Source organism: Achroia grisella, unplaced genomic scaffold (assembly GCF_030625045.1).
Source record: "Achroia grisella isolate CSIRO2021 unplaced genomic scaffold, CSIRO_AGI_Agris_v1 utg807, whole genome shotgun sequence".
NCBI classification, from domain to species: domain Eukaryota; kingdom Metazoa; phylum Arthropoda; class Insecta; order Lepidoptera; family Pyralidae; genus Achroia; species Achroia grisella.
Window position 1 is genome coordinate 265,271 of NW_026713028.1, and position 10,707 is coordinate 275,977.

The 10,707-nt window shown below is 36.7% G+C and overlaps 1 pseudogene; it reads right to left on the reverse strand.

The window, feature by feature from the left end:
• Positions 1 to 1,897: 1,897 nt before the first annotated feature.
• On the reverse strand, positions 1,898 to 7,348 carry LOC131851756 (uncharacterized; annotated as a pseudogene).
• Between the last annotated feature and the right edge of the window lie 3,359 nt (positions 7,349 to 10,707).

The following is a 10,707-nucleotide window of genomic DNA, read 5'->3' on the forward strand; positions in this document are numbered from 1 at the left end:
AAAATAACAACACACATGTTTCTTGTAATGAGTCCCATTCTTTTTGTAATGAGTGATTTCGATTGATCGAATCATTCCGAATGATTGGTAGTCCAAAATATATGACTATTCAAAAGCATTGAGTTTATTTGAATAAATATTATTTCTATTTCTAAAACATAGACAGAAACGCGCTGCCTATCTGTATGTTATATTGATCTTAATACAGCGACCTTGAACTTGATCTCGCCGTAGTTTTCTTCATTAACCCTTCAGGCATTCCAAATATTTGGTGCGAATAAAAAAAAACACTTAGTATAATTGGCTAGTAGGGAAACTTTGGTTAGGACCTAATTAACTGTTGGAAAAAATCAGCAATACGCAAGTCAGGGGTTTTTACTGGGCTGGGGTGGCGCGTGCGTACGGAGTCGCGTATAGGGGTTGGTGTGAGGTATAGCCTGAAGCGGGTAAGTGTAAGCGGTAGCGGGTATCTACCGCTAATATTTATTACAAGCTATGTCCGTGATTTCACCCGTTAAATTTCAATAAAAAATATAACCTATGTGTTATTCTGATGCATAAGCTATATTACTGTGAAGTTTCATCAAAATCCGTTTAGTAGTTTTTGCGTGAAAGAGTAACAAACATCCATCCATACCCACAAACTTTCGCGTTTATAATATTATATTAAGACTAGCTGTCCCAGTAAACGTTGTTTTGCCATATATATTAATATAATAACGCTATAAAAATATAGGGGTTGGTGACAGAAGGGTGAAAATTTATGGTTATATGTATTTTTTAATGACACATAATAAAAAAATATAAATAAATAATATTGCCCAAAAAATAAAAAATAATTAGGGGTAGACAACCTTCATCACTTAGGGGTATGAAAAATGGATAGTAGCCGATTCTCAGACCAACTGAATATGTATATAAAATTTCATAAAAATCGATCAAGCCGTTTGGGAGGAGTATGGTAACTAACATTGTGACCCGAGAATTTTATATATAAGATACTCGTACATTATGGTATAGCATAAGGGAGAAGGGAATTGTTAGTAATGTGGACTAATAACCACATAGCCAGCAACGTACTATCGTATCGTGTCCTCCGCGTGGTTCTCCATCAAAAAACCATCGTGATAAATTCATGGTCAATTTACCACGATGGGTTAATATTATGAAGTATACGAGTAACTAATTATTGCAATTTTTTTTAAATAAAGTACAGTTCATGTTGCATAGGTGAAAAAATAAAAATAGACATAAATAAAAATACTATATATGAAATAAATTTAAAGTTATTATTGTAAATCTTAAAGGATATAATAAAATTTATAAATGGTTAGTCTCTTCTCTCTTGTACCAATCCTCAAGGGCGGTTGAACCGTGAGAAATCCGCACGAGAACAGGACGGCAATATTTTACATGAACCTGCCGTTTCTTAAAACACTGTCAATCGTGCTCTGTATGATAATTTCATAAGATACGTATGCAATTATGAATAAAAGTATGAATTTAATTTCTTATTGTTATATTTTATGATAATTTGGATCGATATCTCTGTTACGTCCTGGGTAGCCAGTGAAACTAAGTGGACTGTGTTAATAGGTATAATATAAAAACTGTTATGAACTACAGACAGATGTACATTAAATTTAGAATGGTGGGATTATTTGTAAGCCGGTAAGCGTTGGTGCCGGTCGGACAAGAACTGCCGGTGACCGCCACCGGCAGCAGTTGCCGATGCGCAGCACCGCCCCCGCAGCCCGCGGAGCGGTGCGTTGAGTGCGTAGACATACTGCCCGGGTTGAAGAGTAGTCTTCAATGAAGTGGAAGTGGGCACACGTTGTTGAAGGCGCGACGAATAGTCCCGTTCTTGGTTTTCACCTCGACGACCCTCTGACACCGTCGCTGCCTGGGTAGACCTGGACGACACGACCCAGCGACCATAGAAGTGGTGGCAGCAGTTTGTCCTTAATAAGGACCAGAGTCCCCAGCACCAAGTTGCCTGAGGAAGTGGACCACTTTGTTTTCTGCTGCAGCATAGAAACATATTCGATATTAAAACGACGCCAGAAGTGCTGCTTAATATGTTCTATTCTGTGATATCCAATCTAGTGATGTTGACGTCGGCCACCTGTGGATGCGGAATAGATGTAAGTGGTCGTCCAATTAGTAGGTGAGCAGGAGTAAGGGCAGAGTAATCACAAGGATCAGAGGATAGCGGCGTAAGTGGACGGGAATTGAGTATTGCCTCTATTTGAGTGAGACATGTAGACATTTCCTCATATGTAAGATGAGTAAGTTTAAGTAACCTTTTTAGATGATGTTTCGTAGAACGAACAACTGCTTCAGCCAGACCATTGAAATGAGGCGAGTATGGCGGAGCAAAGGAAAATTGTATACCTTCTTGAATATATAGCGACGTTTGAACTATGTAAAAATCTTTGCAACTCATTACTTACCGACAAAATTGGTACCGTTGTCAGATAAGATATTGCGCGGTTGACCTCTACGAGATACGAAACGGTTTAGAGCTGCCATATATGATTCTTTCGTGAGGTCTGTAACCAGCTCCAGATGAACAGCTTTCACTGCTTGACAAACAAAGATGCTGATGTAGGATTTTATTAATTGACACCCTCTCCCTTTACGGCTCGCTATCAATATGGGCCCGGCATAATCTACACTAGTGTTATAAAAGGGAATTCTAGTAGTGTCCTTTCTGTAGGCAGCTGTCCCATAATAGGCTGTAGGTTTTGTGCTTTATATCTGAAACATGTAATACACTTGCTAACGATACTTTTAGACAAGTTTCTGCCTCCTAAAGGCCAGTAACCGTATATTAAAAGCAATGTCATGCAGAAGACGTCTGTGATACATGTCAAATAGAGCCCTAGTGAGATGGTGTTTACTACATAAGAGTATGGGATGTTTAATGTTGTATTCATATGGGGAATTGTCAAGCCTGCCACCTACACGAATAATGTCGTTGTCATCCAAAAACGGAGACAATGAAGTTAATTTATTTTTACGTGGCAGTGGTTGTCCTGACTTAATGATTTCAATCTCTACAGGAAACATATCGAGTTGAGCACTACGAATTATACAAGTTAATGAAGCTTGTAGTTCTTCAATAGATAAATATCCATATCTTTTGTTACTTTTATTTTTTAAATTGTATATATATCTTTGTAAATAGGCTACGATTCGTTGTAAATAGTTAAAATTTGAATATTTAATAGTTAAGTCATGTATAATAGAATAACATTTATGTGTATAATTATTTGAATTGTCAATAAAATGAGATAAAACTTCCGGTAAATCTTGGTCTATGTTATCGTTAGGCATTTTCGGCCAGTGACTTCATCTGACCACCATAAAGTGGAGTCGATAATAAGATTGGCTTTAATCCCACGGGACACAAGATCTGCTGGGTTGTCTCTCGACGGTACGTAGCTCCACGAGTATTTAGCGGTTGCCTCTTGTATTTCGTTAACACGATTTCTGACAAAATGTTTAAGCTGATTCGGTGGGGTAGACAGCCACCCCAAAACGATCGTGGAGTCACACCAGAATTGACATCGAGAAATAGGTACAGTAAGAGAGTCCAGAACCTTAGTACACAGTCTTGTACCTAATAGCGCACCACATAACTCGAGACGAGGAACCGTTGTGGGTTTGATAGGTGCTACGCGGTTTTTAGAGACTAATAATTGCACATTCACTGAACCTTTGTTGTCTATGGAACGAACGTATAGAGCTGCACCATAAGCTTTAGTGGATGCATCCGTAAACACATGAATTTCATATGAAATTGAAGTCACATGAAATCCATCGTGATATTCTCATATTATTAAGATAATTTAGAGTGCTAGAAAATGATGACCACAGATCTACAATGTCTTGCGATACCTTATCGTCCCAACCGTATTTATTAATCCATAATTTCTGCAGTATTATTTTAGCTTCCACAATACAGGGACCAACAAGGCCCAGTGGATCGAAAATTTGACTGATGACACAGGATGTGACGCTTTGTGATTAATTTATTTGTATCAATATTAATGGAGAACGATAGGGTATCTGTGTCACACAACCAGTGTAAACCCAGGGTTTTAGATGACGCGTGACTATTATTTGAGAGATCTAAGGTATCAATTAAATTATTTGAATTACCTGTGAGTTCGGATAAAATCTCAGGGCTGTTAGACTGCCATTTCCGCAAATTAAAGTGTGCAGAAGACATAATAGAAATTACCTTTTTGCAAAGCTTTACGGTATCGGGAATAGTATGACTACCGCTTAGGTAGTCATCCACATAGAAATCGCGTTGTATGGACATCCTTACATTCTCATCGCTCGCGCCGTCTGCCAAACTAACTAAACATTTTGTCGCTAAATATGGTGCAGACGCGGTGCCATACGTCACAGTATTTAATGTATAATATTTAAGAGGTTCCGTAGGATTTTTACGAAATATAATACGCTGTAAGGAACGCTGCGAGGAATGTATTAATATAGCACGATACATTTTTTCTATGTCTCATGAAACTACGTACTTATGTTGCCTAAAACGTATCAGGATAGATAAAAGATCGTCTTGGACGGTCGGACCGACCATTTGAATATCATTTAATGAAAGAAGTGGAAACGGCAGACGCGTCAAATACAGTCCTTAATTTAGTAGTGGTGCTCGACTCGCGGATGACACCATGGTGAGGCATAAAATAATTCACGGTGTTTTTTGAATTATAGTTAAATTCTTTATCCTCAGTCATATGACCTAAAGATTCATACTCGGACATAAATTGCATATCTCTATCCTTATATGAGGGATCTCGCTGAAAGTCTAGCGATAAAAATCGATTTTTGGCCATATCGAATGAATTTAACACCTTAGGGTCAGCTTTTAGTGGCATTGTGACGACGAAGCGACCGTCTGCGTTACGAGTCGTAGTTAAGATGAAATTCTGTTCACAAGCGCGTTCTTCTGATGACAACGAATGCTTCGGTGAAACAGAATCGAGTTGAAACGGTCTAGGTTAGGGTCACTAATGTCTTTCGTAAAATGACAAAAGTGTGAACTAAATGAATTGGTATAAAGAGCCACGGCCAGACACAATCCATCCTAATTTTGTTTCTACAATTTTATTTATTTTTACCTAAATCGATATTGCTACTACCAATTATGTTCCAAAATATTTCAGCCCCCACAAGGATGTCTATGGCTGACGGAATATTGAAAGTAGGGTCAATATGTAATCCTGCGGGGATAGGAATATGAGAAATATCTACTACTGAAGATGGTAGCACTTTAGTGATTTCAGGCAGAATAAGACAATTAATATTGACCTTATAGTCACTGCAATAAGACTCGATTTCGAGGTTACAAGACTGTGTACTATTAGTGGTCTGACTGTTGATACCTGTCACCGTGGAGCTCGTACTACGCCGCGACATACCCAGCTTGTTACATAGACTGTGAGTGACGAAGTTGGCTGTACTACCGTTGTCCAAAAGAACACGGGCGTTGCCGCTCGCCGCTGTTGCTCACCACTCTCACCAAAGCTGTGGACATAATATTGCGAAGAAGTAGCAGGCTGTATAGCATCGGCAGACAAGGCAACGTTGTTAGATGTTGAAGGCATATATATTAATATAAGTGTAAAAGCGTGTTGTGTTTACTTTTACAATATTTGCAACCAGATAATCTACACCTTTTTTCTATGTGACCAGAACGTAAACAATTCATACAAACTTTGAATTCTTTTGCCTTTTTAATACGTGTTTCAATAGGCAAATTCCTGAATGTTTCACAGGTATATAACAAATGATCCAGAGAACACATAGGACATTTTTTGATAATTAAGTTTGTATTTGTATTACTGTAATTTTTATTTGTAGCTATAATAAAACTTTTAGGTTTAAAATACTCTTGTTTTGTTAATTTTGAGTTTGATTTTTCCTCTAATGTTTCAAGTAAATCTGCTTTATTGCTTAAAAATACAAAACTCGGACAATGAGGGTGATTGGGATAAAGAATTTCTGAATTCTTCCCAGCCACGGCTAGTTACAGGATCTAATTTGTTAGACATCATATAAACAAGTAATGTATCCCAGCTGTCAGTAGGCTCATTTAATGTTTTAAGCGCCCTTAAATTTTTATTTATTAAATCTATTAATTGTCGTAACGAACTACATGATTCTTTCTGTATGGGTGTGGCATTAAATAAAGCTTGCACGTGATTATTAATAAGTAGCCGGTTATTGTTATAGCGTTCGCATAACAAATCCCAAGCTACCTGATAGTTGTCACTTGTGAAATCTAAATTTTTAATTATCTCTGCCGCACTCCCTTTAAGGGAGGCGCGTATATGGAATTTATTTATGGGATCTATGTCTGTGTTTTTATGTATTAAGGATATGTAGGTGTCCCTATACTCAAGCCAAAACTGATAGCTGCCATGGTATTCAGGAAGGGCCACCTTGGGAAGTCTGACAAAATTACGAGAACCATTCCCACCTTGCATCGATGCTGCGCCGCCTGAAACTGCACATTCGAAGATCTGTTCGCTAGGCGCAACGCTGGCCAGTAAACTACGCGCCCGCGCCACTAGCGGATGGTACAAGTCCTCAAACTGTTGGCGAGCAACGTAGGTTCCTCGACCTTAGCCACCGATGTATCTAATGACTCAATTTCTGTCTGCAAATTATCAAAGTCCTCGTATAAGGCATCAATTTTAGCAAATCGGCTTTGTAACTCTAAGCGCTGTAGTTCCGACAATGATTGGCAACTGCTAACTATGTCCAAATAATTTGTAAAAGTAGTAAGCTTAGCTTTCAAGCTGCTACGTTTTTTAATCAATTTAAACTCATCAGCCATTATTGCAAGAAAGAGAAAGTAATCAACTAAATTTAAAATTAAATTAATACGTAACAAATTGCGACAGTGCGAATTGAAAAGAAATAAATACAAATATGCGCAATAAGCGATAGTAAAATAGTTTCTATGCAAATTCCAAGAAATACGGTCCGGTCCGCCTTTTGTTCGCAGCGACTGACCTTTGGACGGTCGCCGATGCGCAACTAGGTACTTTTAACTATGCAAGCGATAGTTACTACAAAGATGTGAATCTAATGCGAAATGAGTAATATAAACATGTAACACTTAAATAAAAGATGAAAATGATTATGATTGAAAGAAATGAAAGCTAGTGCTATAAGAAATGAAAGCTAGTGCTATAAAAAATATTTATGGATATAGAAGGAATTAATAAGGAATAATTGGAACGACTCACGAAATATCCTTATCCTTATCCACAGAATGACTTCCAATCCACCGAAGACAGCAACTAAGTCCCGATGTGTTTTAAGCTCCTCCGGGTTAAAGTTCACCAATATCGTGTCTTGATTTCAATAACGGTCTTCTAGATGTTCGTAGGTATGGCGAGTTTATTTCCTAAAGGACCAATGCTTACGTCCTGGGTAGCCAGTGAAACTAAGTGGACTGTATTAATAGGTTTAATATAATAACTGTTATGAACAACGGACAGATTCAGATAAAATTTAGAATGGAGGGATTATTTGTAAGCCGGTAAGTGTCGATGCCGGTCGGACAAGAAGTGCCGGTGTCCGCCACCGGCCGCAGTTGCCGATGCGCAACCGCCCCCGCAGCCCGCGGAGCGATGGGTTGAGTGCGTAGACAATCTCAATACGTTTCTAATTGAATTGAATTTGAAATCTTACGTTTCATAAACATTCCTTATAAAGACGAATTTACATATAATATTAATGTATTAGGAGTCAGGACTTCTTTTTATTCTATCCAAAACCTATTCCGTATTACTTAATACTCTGTAATTTGCGTTATTTTCGTAAAAAACATGAGCAACGTTTTTGATTTTCATTTTAATAAGTATATATCATCATATTAATAAGATATGAACAGAGGTCGTATCCAATGGATTTTACTCCGACATAATCCTGAAAAGCAAAGAGTTCAGATTTGTTGTTAAAAAAAACTTTGTCTATAACCATAATATATTATTATGTCACGATGATATATATTATCTTTACCAATTCATCAGGAACTCATCACAATGTATCGCATGTGGGTCAATTTGACACGGTACATTGATAGTAAATAATAATAATAATATTTCAGGACAATTTACACAGGACCATCCAATTCCAAGCTAAGCAGAGCTTGTGTTATGGGTACTAGATACAAATATATATACTTTTTTTATAAATGCATACATAATATACATAGAAACCATCCAGACCGATACAAACAATTATACATACGAATACAAATATTTGCATCATTAGAGAAATAAAACTAGCGACCATCGGAGGTTAACCGCTAGATCATCAAAACTGACATATAGATGCACGATAGAACCCGCAACCTTCGAAAGTAAAGCAGTGTGCTACACCACTAGACTACCGAGGCCGTGAATTGGTTTATTTTTTCTCATTACTAAAAATTCCTCTTATAATTCTAGATTCCAACTCATGACCTTCTCAGTTAAGTCGGGATTGGAAACTACTAAGCGAATACGCTAGAAAGGAAAAATATACTTGTTTATATTATACCTAGTGCCAGGATTGGCGAATAAGATGACAGCTTCTTTACGGTTGAAATAATACAAGATAGACTTACCCAATCCAAGCGAGTTACACAAAAGTACGCCTTTACTAAAGGTATCATAACGTAACGCATCGTGTGGGACGTGGAATTAGCTACCCTCGGAGATTTTCCCTATGCTCTATACTATAGGGGTTCCTCAAGGAATGCGACTATACATTCTAAAAAGGGCAACGACAAAGTTAAACTTTTGTATATATTTGACTTTACAATTTTTTTTAATCATACATATATGAAGGGGACAGGTGTAGACGTTCAGATCTGGTCAAGATCGTTAGAAAGCGTTGGTTGCGAGCAGCGTAAGACCGATCGTGGTGGAGATTTTTAGGAGAGGCCTTTGTTCAACAGTGTATGGTATCCGGGCTGCAATGATGATGATGATGTGATTAATGAATGTAAATGTATAGATGAATATAATTCTATTCTTGTGAATTCACAAAGAGTCTCACGGTAAGTAGAGCTTGTGTTATGGGTACTAGATAATTGATACAAATGCAAAATTAATATATAATACATTTTCAATGCTAATATACCTATAGAAAACACCCACACCGATTTAAACAATCATACTCATAAATACAAATACTTGTACCGTGCGAGGAATCGAACCCGCTACCATAGAAAGTAAAGGGACGTGCTAAACCGCTAGACCATCGAAACCATCATCATATATCCGTACTGTATGGACATTTGAGTCAGAGTGGCCAGTGCGTCAGCGGCGCTTACTTAATCCATTGTTTAGCCACTTATGCACGTCAATACGCGCAGAAACTTTTATGTATCTTCAACTTTACCGTCCAGATCGACTATTCGTTTCAGTTGAGAAGACCCATAAGAAACAAATCTGTTGCTCTTTTGAGAATCAATCTATTAATCATTCTATATCGTTGTCAATACAAAAACGCTACGCTCATATTTCAAGAAAGCAGTATGAAAAAGAAATTATAACGTTGTCCGAAAATAAACTTATTCTTACTAGATATTGCTGTCTTCTATGAATTCATCTATCCTATAATAGGCTTTTTCACATAACATTACTTATATATTACGTGTGCTATGTTTATTAGCAACTGTATAGAATTCGAGTGATTTTCAGAGACAGTAGAATTTTTAAATAAGTTGAGCTACTGAGGACTAGTAATAAAAAAAGACTAATTACAGATAACGTCGTGACCTATTTATTTAGTATTCTTGACAGCCTCGAAGGTGTAACGGTTTATACACCTTCTTACTTCCGATGGTAGCCGGTTCGATTCCTCACACAGTAGGTACAATTTGTGTTCATGACAATGATTGTTTGTATTTGTGTTTTTTATGTATATTATATATGTACTTACAAAAAAATATATATGTGTATTTATATTAGTTGTCTAGTCGTTATGGGTATAATATATGCTCTGCTTAGTTAGCAGCTATGTAATATAATACATATATATGTAAGTATATATACATATTATATTAAATTAAACACAATCTCTCACTAAATACAATTCCCTTAATTGTGTAAAGACACTGGATGTGCCCTGCTAATGGGTTATAAGTTAACCGCTGGAAACCACCCTCTTTACGAGTTAAACCATTTCAGTTAAACTGCACGTTTAATTTTGTATTGCCGCCGTTTTATAGTAATTACATATATTACTTAAGATAATTTATAAATAAGTAATAAGGCACTCCCTTATTCGTTATGATCTTAATAATATAAACACGAAAGTTTGTTAGTATGGATGTTTGTTACTCGTTCACGGAAATACTAATGAACGAATTTTGATGAAACTTTACAGTAATATAGCTTATACATCAGAATAACATATAGGTTACATTTTTTATTAGAAATTAGCGCGGGTGAAATCAAGAGCACAGCTAGTAAGTACATAAATAAGTAACATTAAACTTAAAGTTACATAAATAATAAGAAATAAATAAACTCAGTACAATTCATACAGCGCCATCTAGACTTAAGTTAAGCTAGCTAAACTTTGTGTTATGGGTACTAGATAACTGATTTTTTTTTCTAAATACATGCATATTACACATAGAAAACACCCATACTGATACAAACAATC